The sequence below is a fragment of the Pinus tabuliformis genome, chromosome 6, assembly GCF_031772625.1.
Source record: "Pinus tabuliformis cultivar Carrire ecotype Pingquan chromosome 6, CPIR1, whole genome shotgun sequence".
Classification (NCBI taxonomy): domain Eukaryota; kingdom Viridiplantae; phylum Streptophyta; class Pinopsida; order Pinales; family Pinaceae; genus Pinus; species Pinus tabuliformis.
In genome coordinates, this window is record NC_142292.1 from 737,780,527 (window position 1) to 737,797,851 (window position 17,325).

The following is a 17,325-nucleotide window of genomic DNA, read 5'->3' on the forward strand; positions in this document are numbered from 1 at the left end:
TGATGCATATGTATTTTAATGCCTTATTGACTCATTGATTGGAGATATTATTCTATTTTATTTGTTTCTTGTAGTTCTCATTCTTGTTATAATTGCTTTTCAGGTTCGATTTATAGCGTTTGGAGCTAGAGTTAAAGTTCACGAGCAAGGAAAAGAGGAGACTTGCATTGGACTCAAGGTAAGTCTTTCCTCCTTATTCTAATTTCTCTAAGGAAAGAACACATATTTTGTTTATGTTGTTTCTAGATCAAGACATTAGATCTAGGGAGTTCACGTCTGTCTGCAAAAGAGAATTTCTCGTCAAACAACTTAGCAACTCCACTAGGGAACAAGATGTTCCTATAGTGGTTTCCTTGCCTAGCCATTTTAGACCACTGAAAGTGACTCAATCTGACTTGTTTAGATATTAATCAATCTTAGGAAAACATTTTTCACAGCTTGTTAGGGTTTTTGTTTCATTTTTTGAACAAAATTAGCCCCAACACACTTTCTAGTCTAAGGCAGAGTGACCAAATGCACTTGCCTCTCTCTATCTATGTGATGCATCGCACTGGTTTTCTCCTCTAGACTACGATGGTTCGTGTAGGTTAAAAAAATTGCATTTTTATGCCTTTCTTTGAGGTTTGTTGTGATCCAGTGGATTTTCCTAAGTCTGTGAACTAGTCATTATGTAGAAATTTGATAGAATTGCAACTACTCAAGAAATTTAATCTAAAATCATGTCACACAATTCTACTCTACTAATCTGCAGAATGAAATTCACAGTTTAGAACAACATTCATGGACATGCAATAAGAAAAACAAAAAATACACAATGATTTCTAGGGGAACCCAACTGGGAAAAAAAACTCAAGGCTCTTTACATTTATCATATGAATAGAGAATCTATTACAATTTCTAGCTCCAACTCTAAGCTCAACTTGCAAAAGAATAACTATTCTCTTGATCAATGACAAATTTTGGCTAACACTTAGGCAAATATCATCTCACCAATGCTCCTATTTCCTTGTGCAATTCTTGAGGAAATTAACCCCTATTTTTAGTAATTTTCCTCCAATTGATTGTACAATTCCCAAGGATTGATCATCTGACTACATACAACACCTATACAGTGAAACTAGTTTATGATTGCTTGTTACACTGCCTTGTCATCTCCACTTTAGCTGAGAAACTCAAATTATCTGCATGCACTAGTTATTTTAGGTTGATTGCTTATTTAACTAACAGATCTCTAAGTTACACTATTGTCCCACTTCACAATTGACCTTCAATTGACTCTAAGAATAGTTAGAGGTTAGTTAACTGAATACAATTGAAAATAACTAAACTAGATTTTACTGAAATTTAGGAATGACACATGCATAACTTCTCCAAACCCTCTAACTCAATTTTACTAAGTAAACTTAGTGACAAGATCCATGTCACACTAATTAACTACCTCCAAGTTCTCCTGTTGATGTGGAAAATCGATTTACTCAATTTGACTGAGGCTAAAGTCAAATTTAGTCTTTCTTGCTACATTTTTTCAACACTCCCTCTTAGAAAGAAATGGAATTTCAACCACCCCTATCCTACACCTTTGGAATTCGAATTTACCTCTTGACAATGCCTTTGTCAAGATTTTAGCATCTTGCTCCTCATTTGGAATGTATTATAGCAACATAATTCTCCTTTGCACATAGTCCCCCAAATGGTGATATCGGATATCAATGTACTTGGACCTGTCATGAAATAATGAATTCTCAAAAATCTTAATGCAACTCTGATTATCATAATATATCACTGTCAGATCCATCTCCTAGATGAATAGTCCCACAAGTATTTTCCTCATCCAGATTGCTTCATATGTTGCTTTACTTGTAGCCATGTAGTCAAGCTCTGCTGAGTTAAGCACCACAGACCTCTGCTTCCTGTTGTACCAGGAGATAGTTGCATACCCAACATTGAAGATAGAACCTAGTGTAATTTTCCTTTCAGATGGACTCCCTGCCCAATTTGCATCGGTGAAGTCTTGAAACTTCACTCCCTTTTTCTGTCTACCATAAACCATACTGGGTAGTGCCTCTGAGGTATCATAACATATTCTTCATTGTCTTCCAATATAATTTGGTAGGCCTCACCATAGCTTGGATAATCTAGTTAACTGCATAGCACATGTCGAGTTGTGTGTTCAAACGATACATCAGTGAACCCACAAGCTTCCTGTAAATGGTAGCATCAAACTTGCAAGATGGTCGTTTTTACAGGTCATTTTGTCCCATATTCTCAAATGGCCTCGAAACCGAATCAATCAACATCCTTAACACCTTATAATCATCCCTTTTTAAATCCTTAAGAATTATCTCTCCAAAGAGTCCAAGTTTTTTGGGTTAATCAACTCAAAAACCTAGTTTTGTACCCATCGCACTTTCTCCTTTAGAAACCTGCACTATTTCATGTTACACAACTGAGCATCTACACTGACCAGTGCATGTTTCCTTTGCTACAGGTGCATTGGTTCTAGAATTTCAGGAAAATTAAAAAATAATTTTGAATCTTCTCTTTCGAGGAGCTTCCAAAGTGGTTTTAACCATTTACTATTGATTGAGATCTCAAGTTCCTATCCTGAAGGCCTTATCTCTTATCCCAAGAGCTTATCCTCCCTCATATTTGAATCTAAGTCCTAGATTGGTAAAACCCAAACTACCCTATTTACCCTATAAATTCACTGCCTCCCATAGACTCAGCATTGGCTTTTGGAGGCTCTTAATAATGCCCTAGTATTGTTGCGTTTTAGCTACGGACCCATTATCACCCTTGAATTGTGATCAAAGGCTTGATTTGTGGCTAAGGAAGGACAAGTTAGGTGGGAGACGTCTACATGGTTAAGATCTATAAAAGGGTTGTAATATTCTCCTACATTTCATTAATACAAAATGCTTTGTTTTCATATACTTATGTCCATTTGATGCATATGTATTTTAATGCCTTATTGACTCATTGATTGGAGATATTATTCTATTTTATTTGTTTCTTGTAGTTCTCATGCTTGTTATAATTTCTTTTCAGGTTCGATTTATAGCATTTGGAGCTAGAGTTAAAGTTCACGAGCAAGGAAAAGAGGAGAACTTGCATTGGACTCAAGGTAAGTCTTTCCACCATATTCTAATTTCTCTAATGAAAGCACACATATTTTGTTTATGCTGTTTCTAGATCAAGACACTAGATCTAGGGAGTTCACGTTTGTCCGCAGAAGAGAATTCTCGTCAAACAACTTAGCCACTCCACTAGGGAACAAGATGTTCCTATAGTGGTTTCCTTTGCCTAGCTATTTTAGACCATTGAAAGTGACTCAATTTGACTTGTTTAGATATTAATCAATCTTAGGAAAACATTTTTCGCAGCTTGTTAGGGTTTTTGTTTCATTGTTTGAACAAAATTAGCCCCAACACACTTTCTAGCCTAAGGAAGAGTGACCCAATGCACTTGTCTCTCTTTGTCTATGTGATGCATCGCACTGGTTTTCTCCTCTAGGATACAATGGTTCCTGTAGGATGAAAATTTTGCATTTTTATGCCTTGCTCTGAGGTCTATTGTGATCCAGTGGATTTTCCTAAGTTCTGAACTAGTCATTCTGTAGAAATTTGATAGAATTGCAATTGCTCAAGAAATTTAATGTAAAATCATGTGACACAATTCTACTCTACTGATCTGCAGAATGAAATTCACAATTTAGAACAACATTCATGGACATGCAATAAGAAAAACAAAAAATACACAATGATTTCTAGGGGAACCCAACTGGGAAAAAAAACTTAAGGCTCTTTACATTAATCATATGAACATAGAATCTATTACAATTTCTAGCTCCAACTCTAAGCTCAACTTGCAAAAGAATAACTATTCTCCTGATCAATGACAAACTTTGGCTAACACTTAGGCAAATATAATCTCACCCATTCTCCTATTTCCTTGTGCAATTCCTGAGGAAATTAACCCCTATTTTTAGTAATTTTCCTCCAATTTATTGTACAATTCCTAAGGATTGACCATCTGACTGCATACAACACCTGTACAGTCAAACTAGTTTATGATTGCTTGTTACATTGCCTTGTCATATCCACTTTAGCTGAGGAACTCAAATTATCTGCATGAACTAGTTATTTTAGGTTGATTGATTAGATAACTAATAGATCTCTGAGTTACACTATTGTCCCACTTCACAATTAACCTTCAATTGACTGTAAGAATAGTTAGAGGATAGTTAACTGGATACAATTGAAAATAACTAAACTAGATTTTACTCAAATTTAGGAATGAAACATGCATAACTTCTCCAAGCCCCCTAACTCAATTTTACTAAGTAAATTGAGTGAAAAGATCCATGTCACACTAATTAACTACCTCCAAGTTTTCTTGTTGATGTGGAAAATCGATTTACTCAATTTGACTAAGGTTAAAGTCAAACTTGTCATATCCACTTTAGCTGAGGAACTCAAATTATCTGCATGCACTAGTTATTTTAGGTTGATTGATTAGATAACTAATAGATCTCTGAGTTACACTATTGTCCCACTTCACAATTAACCTTCAATTGACTGTAAGAATAGTTAGAGGATAGTTAACTGGATACAATTGAAAATAACTAAACTAGATTTTACTCAAATTTAGGAATGAAACATGCATAACTTCTCCAAGCCCCCTAACTCAATTTTACTAAGTAAATTGAGTGAAAAGATCCATGTCACACTAATTAACTACCTCCAAGTTTTCTTGTTGATGTGGAAAATCGATTTACTCAATTTGACTAAGGTTAAAGTCAAATTTAGTCTTTCTTGCTACATTTTTTCAAGACTCCCTCTTAGAAAGAAATGGAATTTCAACCACCCATATCCTACACCTTTGGAATTCGAATTTACCTCTTGAAATTGCCTTTGTCAAGATCTTAGCATCTTGTTCCTCATTTGGAATATATTGTAGCAACATAATTCTCCTTTGCACATAGTCTCGCAAATGATGATATCAGATATCAATGTACTTGACCTGTCATGAAATACCGAATTCTCGGAAAGCTTAATGCAACTCTGATTATCATAATATATCACTGTTAGATCCATCTTTTGACTGAATAGTCCCACACGTATTATCCTCATCCAGATTGCTTCATATGTTGCTTGACTTGTAGCCATGTATTCAAGCTCTGCTAAGTTGAGCACCATAGACTTCTGCTTCCTATTGTACCAGGAGATAGTTGCATACCCAACATTGAAGATAAAACCTGGTGTAATTTTCCTTTCGGATGGACTCCCTGCCCTTTCTGTCTATACCATAAACCATTCTGGGTAGTGCCTCTAAGGTATCATAACACATTCTTTATTGTCTTCCAATATAATTTGGTAGGCCTCACCATAGCTTGGATAAGCTAGTTGATTGCATAGCACATGTCGAGTTGTGTGTTTAAACGATACATCAGTGAACCCACAATCTTCCTGTAAATGGTAGCATCAACCTTTCACCTGAAGTGGAATTATGCTTCCTCTAGTTTGTAGCTAGAGGTGTGTCCATGGGCTTACAATTATCCATGTGAAATCTCTGAAGTATCTGAGTAGCATACTTGCCTTGAGACATAAACAATTTGCCATCATCCTGCCATAATTCTAGCCCGAGGAAGTAATGCATGAAGTCCATGTCTTTCATCTCAAATTCCCTTTTAATATCCTCTTTGCAAGAGTGGATAAACTTCACATCACCTATCAATATTAAATCATCGAAATATAAAACAAGAATAAGAAACTTACCATCTACCAGAATGTGATAGAGGTTTGCATTTGCTTCACTTTTGATGAAGCCCAATCCAATGAGATAAATGTCGGTCTGAGTGTACCATGCTCGGGGTGCCTATTTGAGACCATACAATGCTCTCTTGACGCTATAAACATGTGACTCTCGATCATATGTGTCAAATTCTTCTAGTTTCTCTAAGTAAATTTCCTCCTCAACAACACTGTTGAGAAAGGTTGTCTTCACATCCATTTGGTGGATTTTCCACCCCATATGTGCAACCAATGCTATAATGGATCTGATTGAGAAATTCCTTGCAACAGGTGCCTAATTTTCCTCATAGTCCACTCACTCTACCTAAGAGAATCATTTAGCCACAAAGTTGGCCTTGTACTTCTCAATTCTCTCTTCAGCTGCATGCTTCACTTTGTAGATCCATCTCAAACTAACCATTGATTTCCCTTCTAGCCAACCACCTCCCATACACTATTATTCATGATGGATTTGTATTCTTCCACCATGGTATCAACCCAAAAAAGTTCAGCAACTTCTTCCTCAAATGAGGAAGGTTCTGCCTCAATGAGCCATGTCATGAGATCCATGTACCTATTTTACTTATCAAGTGACCTTCTCTACCTACGTTGTGATGTGGGGGATCCCACATTTTCCCATGTATCCCACAATAATCTATCAACATCTTTGGTTCTATTTATCCCCTCTTTGGAATATTTTGGTTGAGTGGGTGTCCTCACTCTACCTTTTTTCTGCTCCTTTGTATGTGTCTAGTCCACAACCTCCTGAAGCTCATCCTGAGGCTCCTCCTTTGGAGGTATAATCTCTTGTTATAGTGGGACACTCAACTCTCATTCCAAAGAGCATCTCATAGTGTGTCCTCATAGAACTTGAAATCTCTCCTCACAACTATTATCCTCAGTGAAGGAAGATACACTCGGTAATTGTAAGGAGTTTCAGTGTATCCTACAAAAACTCCCAACTCTGTTGTAGGCTAAAATTTCTTCCTCAAATCCTTGGAGACATGGCAATAAACTGAAGCTCAAAAAGTTCTAAAATGAGACACATCAAGATTGCTCCCAGAGAAAGCTTCCTCTAGTGTGGTCATGTCAAGAATCCTATGAGGACTCTGGTTCTACAAGTAGACTGCAGTGTTGCATACTTTTTCTCATAGATGCAATGGTAGCCCTTGATCATGCAGCATGGCCCTTACTTCTCCCACTATGTTCTTATTCTTCCTCTCAACTACTTGATTCTACTGTGGGTTATTGGGTGTTTCCAGCTTTCTTCGCATGGCTTCTTTTGTAAAGAAATATTTGAAGGCTTGTGAAACAAATTCACCTCCATTGTCATTATTGAGAGCCTTCACTTTCTTCCCAGTCTCCTTCTCCACCAGTTCTTTGAATTCAACAAACATGGAGAAAACTTCATCCTTCTTCCACATGAAGAAGATCTAGCACTTTTTGGAGACATAATTAGTAAAAATAGCATAGTACTTATGTATTTTTGTGGAGGCTATAGAAAAGGGTCCACAAATGTTAGAGTGGACTCGCTCCAAGATTGCATCTGCTCTACTCTCATGATCATGGAAAGTGTATTTAGCATATTTCCTCAATGTGTAACCCTTACAAACATTTTACTGCTCAAGGGAGCCTTTAAGGAGGCCGGTGGTAGTTTGTTGCATGATCTTCAAGGCACCATGGTGTGGGTGCCATAATTTACCAACATCTCTACTTGACACTTTGTCCGCCTTGTTGCTCAATGTGGTGCAATATCCAACCTCTAGTTTGTATAGGTTCTTAACTCAAACCCCGATCTACTTCACCTTCCTGGTAGCTATGTGTCTCAGAAAGGATTTCCCTTTACTGAAAATTACAACATATCCACGATCCTCCAAAATTTCTATAGAGATCAAGTAATTTTTCAACCCGGGTACAAACATAAAATCTTTGAGGCGAAGCAGAGAGGTTTTCTCCCTCTCAAAGTTAATAGTACTAATTCCTGTAGCATTGTATCTCCCATCATCCCCCATTTCTATATGCATATGGACATCCTTCTGCTCCAGGCTACTGAAAAACTCCTTACACCCTGTCATATGGAATGATGTACCAGAATCAAGGAACCACACACTCCCCATAACATTGTTGGCCATGCAAACTATTAGGGTGAAGTCTAATTTGAATTGTGAAGCCAATGCTTCACCTGCTACTCCTTCCGAAGGCTTTTTTATATACTTCTTGTGTGGATATTTTTTTTCGTAGTACCTAAACTCATGGCAATGGAAGCACTTTATATTTCTCAAGCATTTATTCTTTCCATTATTTTGGCTAGATTCAGGATTTCTCTGGTTCTTCTTCCCTTTTCCCTTCTTCCCCTTTCCAACCAAGGGAAATTTTTCTTCATCCTGTGCTCTATATGAAGTTCCATCCCTATTATTTCTCCTGAACTCTTCTTGTACCAAATCGGACCACAACCTTTCCCAATTAAATAAATTTTCCCTTCCATTCACAAAGTTCTAGTAGCTGTGCCAATAATTTGGGAGGCTTAAAAGAGCTAGGCTCACCAAGTCAATCTACTGCAACAATCACATTAACCCCTCCAAGCTCATCCTAAAATTGTGTAAACCTGGTGACATACTACGAAATAGTATCATTCTTCTACATCTTAATGTTTCAAATTTTGTCTTTTAGGGCCAATTTTCTATGGTCACTGTTATTTTCAAATAGCTTAGTCAGTGCCTTCCACATAGAAAATGATGTCTTTTTTCCATGGAGATTTAATACCACATGGTCTCGCACACCTCCTAGAAGAATTCTCTTGGTCTTTGCAAAATCCTTCTTCCATTGGGCTATTTGTTGTGCATCCGACTGTAGAGGTTTTGTAATGTCAGTTATAACATATTACAACACATCATTGTTAGTGAGCACTACTTCCATTCAATCCTTCCAGGTTATGAAATTCGAGCTACCCTCGCATGAAAGGAAATGCTTTGTTTACATGTTCTTATTATCTATGTTGTCATTTCGTCAAAGCATGCTAAGTGTGTGATCACAGTCAAGGTTCATCACCCATCCCACACTCAGCCAATTTCAGAAAATCTTCCCAACTGGGAAACTTAGCTTCACCGAGCCTCGACTGAACTGCACATTGCTCAGTCTCAACCCTCTAAGATGTGACCTTTTTGCTTGCAACTGCGTAATGCACACTCCATGTCCTCCAGGGCTGTTTCTCTATGCAATTACTGAGCCCAACTCCCGATCTTGACCTCCATAATTGCGCAATTGTGTCTCCCAATCTGCCTTGAACTGCACGCTTCGCATCTTCAACCCTCAATATTTTCCATTGTCTGCTGAAACAGCGTAATCCATAGAATCCCAACCTCCCTTGGCACGCAAAACTGTGGAGATGCTTCTCCCAATGTCCTTTCCCTCAACCAAACCTCACTTCCTTTAGAAACTGCATAGTTCTATCCTTCAAGCCTCCCTGAGTTGTACATTCTGCAATCTCATTTTCCCAGTCCCGCTTGCCTCCTGAAAATATATTGTTTGTCCTCCCAAGGACCCATCCTACAGTGTTCACTACCTACTTGAACTACGCAATTTTTTCCCTCAGTGGGCACTATGCAAGTTTTTCCCATAGTGGGTTCTGCGCAATTGTTTCCCTCAGTGGGCACTGCACAATTTTTTCCCTGAATGAGGATTGGCCAAAAAATTCCATTAGTTTGGCCTACACTGCGCACTGTGCAATCTAAGTCATCAAGCTTTACCCTTGGTTGCTTGAAATATATAATTGCGCAGTCACTAGGCCTTCTCTCCTGACCTGTCACCTAGTCCTGGCTTGATTCATGAATCAAAATTCTCTATCTTAAGCTAGGGGTTTTCACACTAATGTCATCTCATCATGAGTGAGTTATAGATGCAGGTACTCTCTTACACCATGACAGGATGATGAAGAAGGAGATGCAGAAGGGGAGCATGCAAAATGACATCTTTGCTGCTGAAACATGCAAGCTCATCTATCAAATCAAAGCAAAGGGACATAATTTTGCAACTACCATCCAAGGCTAAAGATCATTGAAGACTTTGCATCACTAAGCCATGCAGAGGAGAAGAGAAATCATATCTAAGAAGACATCCAACACACAACAGCAATAGTGAATTGACATTTCCACATCACTAAGCAATCCATGACAGCAGTGTCATGTCATGAGTGGCCATATGCCACATCACTATTGTGGACCATGTATATTATATGCAAATGTATAGTAAAGTGGAAGTCCAAAGGACACACATGAATATGGAGAGTCATGTAAGTTGAAAAGTCATAGGAAGTTGAACAGTCATGAGGGTAGTTAAAGGGTCACAAAGGGGAAGCATCACCCCTTTGTTATATATACCCCTCATTGTATGAGCAAAGGACCTTTTCACCTTGGCTCCTCCCACAAGGCATTAGAGAGAGATCAACAAGTTCTTTGAGGAGAAAGGAGTGGCTCCAATGTCCCACTATTGGGGCTAGTGATGTACATTGTAAACATGTGTCTTTGAACTTTTTCTTAATAATAGAAGCCTTTAAGTCCAACATGTTCTTTATGCATGGACTATGAATGCTTGTAAGACTATTCTATGGACGTTTGTATTTCATGTTTTCTTTCACATGTATTGAGATAGTTGAACTATTTTAGTTATTTTAGTGCTTATCTTATTGAGAATGTGTTGTAATGGTTGTTATTGTTGTCCCGTCCTTGTGGACTATTCCGTGAGATATTAGACAAATCTTTCCTTGTTTGTTGGTTGTGAAGACCATCACACTCGCTGTGGACTATTCTGTTGGATGTTAAACGGATCCTTCTAGTCCATGTGTGTCTGTTCCTTTGTGGTAATATTACCTCTCACTTAGAGGCCCACTTTTCTCCCCCTTTTTTCAGTAGAATAATCTTGACAGGGTCACAACTACACACTCACCAGGCACACCTCCCTTGATTTCCGAAGACACCATTCCATCCCTCTTCCATGCTGATAGTTATAGCTAAGGAATATCTTTGAGATATATGGCAACCAGGCCGATATTCCTAATGGGGCTCCTACACCAAAAGGTGTGAGGTCTAATTGGGACTTCACATCAGGGAGACCCCCATGGTTGATGGATCTCCAGCACTGTCAACAAAATGGCACTGGAAGGAGGGCTAGATGACAAGATGAGCCCATTTCATTTGGTTTGAATCTCTTATCTAAAATGACTTATACAAAAATAATACTCTTGTCGTGTTTCTCCACTTTTTACCTTTATCAATTTTCAATCCCCGATGAGCCTCTTGATCACTTTTCCTAGTTAAATTTTGATGGTGTGGATGGAACATACATAACCGAGCACATTTATAATTTTCTTAAAGTTAGCAAATATTACGAAATTGATGATGAAGTGTTGGCTTGTGTTATTTTCTTCCTCACCCTTGAAGGTCGTTCTAATAAGTGGTGCAATACCTTGCTACCCACTTCCATTCATTCCCTTCGTCACTTCCTCGAGGAGATTCATCAAGCCTTTGGTGGGTATAATTACCGATTTTTTTGTAAAAGAAACAATCTCTTAAGGATGGAGCCTAATGAATTAGTTGATAATTTTTCTGATCAATTCCTTGTCCTTTGCTATGAAATTCCAAAAGAATATATGAATTGGGAATTCCTGAAATAAGAGTTTGAGTGCTTGGTTCTTATCGCTTCACGCAGTGAACCTCAACCCCCTGATTTTTTTGCTTCCCCAACTCTTGTGAATCATGGGATACCTCTAATTTCAGAGGAAGAATTTACTATTACTTTTGTTCTTTGTCCTCCTCCTTTTCCAATTCCGGTAAGGGTGCCTCTCTGCGATGGTAACAAGGTTAAAATTTCCAAAAATTAAATCTCGATCCCATCTTCTCATTCTTCTTCTGCTTTTCATCATTTGAATTCAAGGGAGGAAATTTTAGAATGGCTCATGACGCCTTCAGTGAAGACTGACTCCTCCATTCCATAAGATGATCTCATTATTCAGAACTCTAGTTTTAATTTTTGTTATCCTCTCTCATCTACATGCCACGACTCTTTGTAATGTGATCCGCTTGACCAATATGCTCCAACAGCTAGTTTCTCACACTCTCTTGTTTCTCAAGCTGCTGGCCCAAATTGCTATCAGGTACAAAGTAGTCATAGTACATAGGTAGAGGAGTAAGAAGGTGAAGATTCTTTCAATATTTCCTCTCTTTTTCGTAATCTTCCATGTCAAAACAATGAGTTTCCATTATTGGATGATTCTCAATCTGCTAATCTCGATGGTGAATCGAATGTAATCAATTCTTTCAATCAATCTGTAGCCTTGGGAGACAATTGTTCCAATGATGATGGCTATATTGCCATATGTCGTGATGAATGCCCAAGCACATCATTTGATCTTTCGATTTCTCCTAAATATTTTAATTTAGATCTAGAATATGATTCGGTCAAAGAAGATGTTCTTATCGAAACTTCCTCTTCACCTCACTATCCCTTGTGTCCTACTAGTTGCAATGTATCTACCTACGATAGAGATACTCCATGCTATTCAAATTCTTAATCCAGTGAGTTATCACAAGGTGGTGAGGTTGTCCATGATGAGATTGAAAACAATCAAAACATAGAGTACCCTTCCCATCCCTCATCATCTATTTTCTTGCTTGAAGACAACTCTTCAAATCAACTTTCTCACGAAATTTACCTGATTCATTTATCTTTGAATTTTCTATGAGAAGAGCCTCTCCACTTGAGTAATTGGATTGTTGAAGTTGAAAAATACGGTGAAACATGTGATAGAGATGGCTGCCATCTAGTATGAAGCATTGAAACAGCAACAACAACTATCCTCAAAACTTTCATGATCTGGTTCAAGCTTCAAAATGTGATTCTACAATCCTGGAAAGTTTCAGGACTTTCTAGGGAGTCGAGGCACTTCAACTTCCATTGATGGTTATGTCAAGATCTCGTGACTCTGGTAAGCCCCCCTAACTAAGTCAGATCTAGTTTCTCTCACACAATCCTTCTTTTTGCATGGTTTCATTCAGTGTAAATCTCTTTCTCAAAGATGTTTGGTATTTTGAATGTCATCTTTCAAACTCTCGATATTTTACTTATGACCGGACTCAATAATATTTTTCGGTTCATTCGTCTTCATGCAAGTCTCTTGCAACAAACTCGGGTTTGGAATGTGTACCTCTCATGGAAGTTGATCATTCCAAAGACCATCTTTGGCCGAAGGAATCATATCTATCGTATGTATTTCATGATGAGAAACTCCTATCTTTCCTTGTGAATATCATATCTCGAATCTTGTCCTCCATTGCACCTGAAACCCCCTTGAGTGTGAATGTACGCATGATTTATTGTATGAATCGATCTCATTTATTTTCATTCCACCATGACTAGTGTCATGTGTCTCCTATACTAGCCTCCCTTCCCATTTCTCCCGATGATTATGATGCTAGTACAGTATCTTACCAATTCTAAAGAAATGTATTGTCACATTCATCATGTGAAGAAGATGATTCTACTATTCAAAACATTCACGAAACTGTTAGAATTGATTTATCTTTATTGATCGCAAATTGGGAATATGATGCTTCAATCATGTCATCTGATCATTCTTCTATCCTTGATGACTATCATTCATCTTATCATTTTCCCATTATCACATCCAAGGACAATGGTTTTATATCTCTTGACCTTCATCGTTCAATATCTCACTGTTCAAATTTGTGCCGAGTAGTTGAAACACTTTAGTCTTCATTGATAGTTATGTTGGGTCCTCACTATCTCTACGTGACTGTTGAAAGTGATCAGATCTATTTCCCCCTACAATATTCTCATCATAATACATTCTTCTAATTTAAAACTCATATTTTCAAAGATTTCAAGAGGGTTGTCATAAATTGTACGATCCAATCGTTGAATGGTTGGAAAAATTTTACCTAGCAAGCTCTGTCATGAACAACAAGTTTCGATCTTCCCTCGCACTTGCTAAAGGGTTCAATGTAGATGGAGATATATCAACTAGAAGCTTCCAAGGTTTGTTGAAATATGGTATTCATTGGAAAGGTAAGAATTCAAATTGGATGAAAGTAGTTGTGACACATCTTTCTGCCCACAAGCAATACCTTCCTTTTCTTATGCAAGTTATTCAAGTTCTTATCTTTTCTGTTGCACAAATATTTATATCTATTTTAACTGTTCATACATATGTGAATGCAGGTTGGGAACAAATATAGTGGCTTCACTGTAAATTTCATTATATGTGATCCTGACCTTCTAGTTGTTAGGTTAGGAGTAGGATTGGTTGCATCCTAGTTTTCCCTCCTTGCACTCATTATGCACTCATTCCTTGTAGTCTTTCCTCATTTTCTTACTCTTATTCTACATCATGTTTTCTTTAGCCATTTGTTCTCTTCTCTTCTGGTTTTGTTTCCTTGTTGTGTGTTTTCTCTCTTTTCGTCTTGTTTTCTTTCTTGTTGAGTTTCTCCTTTTGTTTTCATCATGCGAATAAGTGTTGTGCTTGGACCTATTTGGCTTCTTAGTATGTGTGTGGCCAAACTATCAAGAGTCTTGTGACACTTAAACATTTAGATAGCCTTTGTCCGTCTTCCTTGTGTTGGTTACATATTATGGCCAATGAAGTTCCAAAGGAAAACACGATCCGTCTGTAAGGAGAGTTTTGGTCTAGCCATGAACCCATGTCTAGTCTGGAAACCTCATGCCTATACTTAGTTTTTCCTTCTTTAGTATTCTCAAGCTTACCCAACTAATAGAAATGAATAAGGGGAAAATATAAATGAGAAAACCTAAATTAGAGGTCTCTATATGCTTCTCTGAAGGAAAAACCTCTTCTTCTCTCAATAAGTCGGGATCCTCTTTCGCCCCAAAATAAATAAGTGCCAATGCACAATCCTCTTTAAATAAATAAATAAAGGTGAAAGAAGATAAAGGCTTCCTTTGCAAAGAAGTGAAGCAAGAAACTTCACCGGGGAACTGTCCAGCCTTGCTGGCAGTGGATCAATTTTTGTGTTCCCGTGTCACTCCAGTGGGGTACTGTCCAAGGTTGCTGGCAACAGAGAAACACCATAGATGAAAAATTATACTCTGAAAATCTTAATCTTGTGAGCTACACTACTCTTTCCAACTCGAAACTTTGTGATTATGTTGAATATTATGTTGTGTTCGACTAAGAATGTATAGAGGGGACCATGTATTTTCATGGGATAAGTGGGAAGGCCAAGGTAATTTGCACGATGAACCAATACTCCCTCAAGAAACAACGCCCTGCACAAAAGAAGTTAACCAAGACAGAGAAGCTGGAGTTTAACCAATGTGTCACCAAGTGTTGTAGTTGCTACAACACCCTCCAAAATTTTGTATTACACTCAACTTTTAGAGCCATCCTTGGTCTTTTACATTATTGTTGCAAACACTAGAGCTCATTTCATGAACTTTCTCGTAGTTCTTTGGTCCCTTTTTCATGTTGGGTTAACTATCGTCTTTTGGCATGTTTGACTGTCGTACAAAGTTTGTGAGCCTTTTCTTATCCATTATCAGAAAATCTCCCCGATCGAGCAACTTAGCTTCAACAAGCCCCGACTGAACTATGCACTGCAGAGTCTCAACCCTCTAAGTTGTGACATTTCTCCTTGTAATTGTGTAATGCGCAGTTCCTAACCTCTAGGGTTGTTTCTCTGCACAATTCCTAAGCCCAACTCCCGATATTGACCTCCATAATTGCAGAGTTGTGTCTCCCAGTCTGCCTTGAACTACACACTCCATATATTCAACACTAAAGATTTTTCCTTGTATACTAGAACTGTGCAATGTGTAGAATCCTAGCCTCCCTTGGCACCCAAAACTGCGCAGATGATTCTCCCATTGTCCTTTCCCTCAATCGAACCTCACTACCTTCACACTTCTGTCCTTCAAGCCTCCCTAAGCTGCACATTTTGCAGTCTCAGTTTCCCAGTTCCCCTTGCCTCCTAAAACTGTGCATTTTGTCCTCCCAGAGCCCCATCCCGCAAACTCTGTTTCCTGCTTGAATTGCGCAATGTTTTCCCTCAGTGGAAACTACAAAATGTTTTTCCTTAGTGGGCATTGCACAAATTTTTCCCTTAGTGGGGACTACACAATTTTTTCCTTAAGTGGGCACTGCACAATTTTTTCCCTCAGTTAGGACTATGCAGAAGTTTCCCTCAGTCTAGCTTGAGCTACCACACTTTGCAGTATCAGTGATCAAGCTTGACACTTGGCTGCTTGAACTGCGCAATTGCGTAGTCACTAAGCCTTCTTTCCTGACCTATCACCCAGTCTCGACCCAATTCATGAATCTAAATGCTCTATCTTAGGCTAGGGGTTTTCAAACTAATGTCATCTTGTCATGAATGAGTTACAGATGCAGGTACTTTCTTACACCATGACAAGATGATGAAGAAGATGTAGAAAGGGAGCATGTGGAAAGACAACTTTGCAGCTGAAACATGCAAGCTCATATATCAAAACAAAGAAAAGGGACACAAGTTTTCAACTACCATATAATACTAAAGATCATTGAAGACTTTGCATCACCAAGCCATGCAAAGGAGCAGAGAAAGCATATCCAAGAAGACATCCAACACTTAACAGCAATAGTGACTTGACATTGCCACTTCACCAAGTAGTCCATGTCAGTAGTGTCATGTTATGTCATGTCATGAGTGGTCATATGCCACATCACTATTGTGGACATGTATATTAAATTCAAATGTATTGTAAAGTGGAATTCCAAAGGACACACATGAATATGGAGAGTCATGTAAGTTGAAAAGTCATAGAAAGTTGAAAAGGTAAGGAGGGTAGTCAAAGAGTCACAAAGGGGAAGCATCACCCCTTGGTTATATATACACCCTCATTGTATGAGAAAAGGACTTTTTCACATTGGCTCCTCCCAGAAGGCATTAGAGATAGATCAACTAGTTCTTTGAGGAGCAAGGAGTGGCTCCAATGTCCCACTATTGGGGCTAGTGATGTACATTGTAAACATGTGTCTTGAAACTTTTATTTAATAAAAAAAGCCTTTAAGGCAAACACATTCTTCATGCATGGACTATGAATGTATGTAAGACTATTTTGTGAACATTTGTATTTCATGTTTTCTTTCACATGTACTAAGACAATTGAACTATTTCAGTTATTTTAGCGTTTATCTTATTGAGAATTTGTTGTATTGGTTGTTATTTTGTCCCATCCTTGTGGACTATTCCAAGGGATACTAGACATATTTTCCCCTGTTTTTTGGTTGTAAAGATCGTCGCACCCGTTGTGGATTATTCCGCTCAATGCTAGACGGATCCTTCTGGTTCATGTGTGTCTCTTCCTGGGTGGTACTATTACCTCTCACTTAGAGGCTCACTTTTCTCCCCCTTTTTGTAGTAAAAGAAACTTGACACGGTCACAACTGCACACTCACTAGGTACACCTCCCTTTCTTTTTGAAGACACCATTCCATCCCTCCCCCGCGCTGACGGTTAGAGCCAAG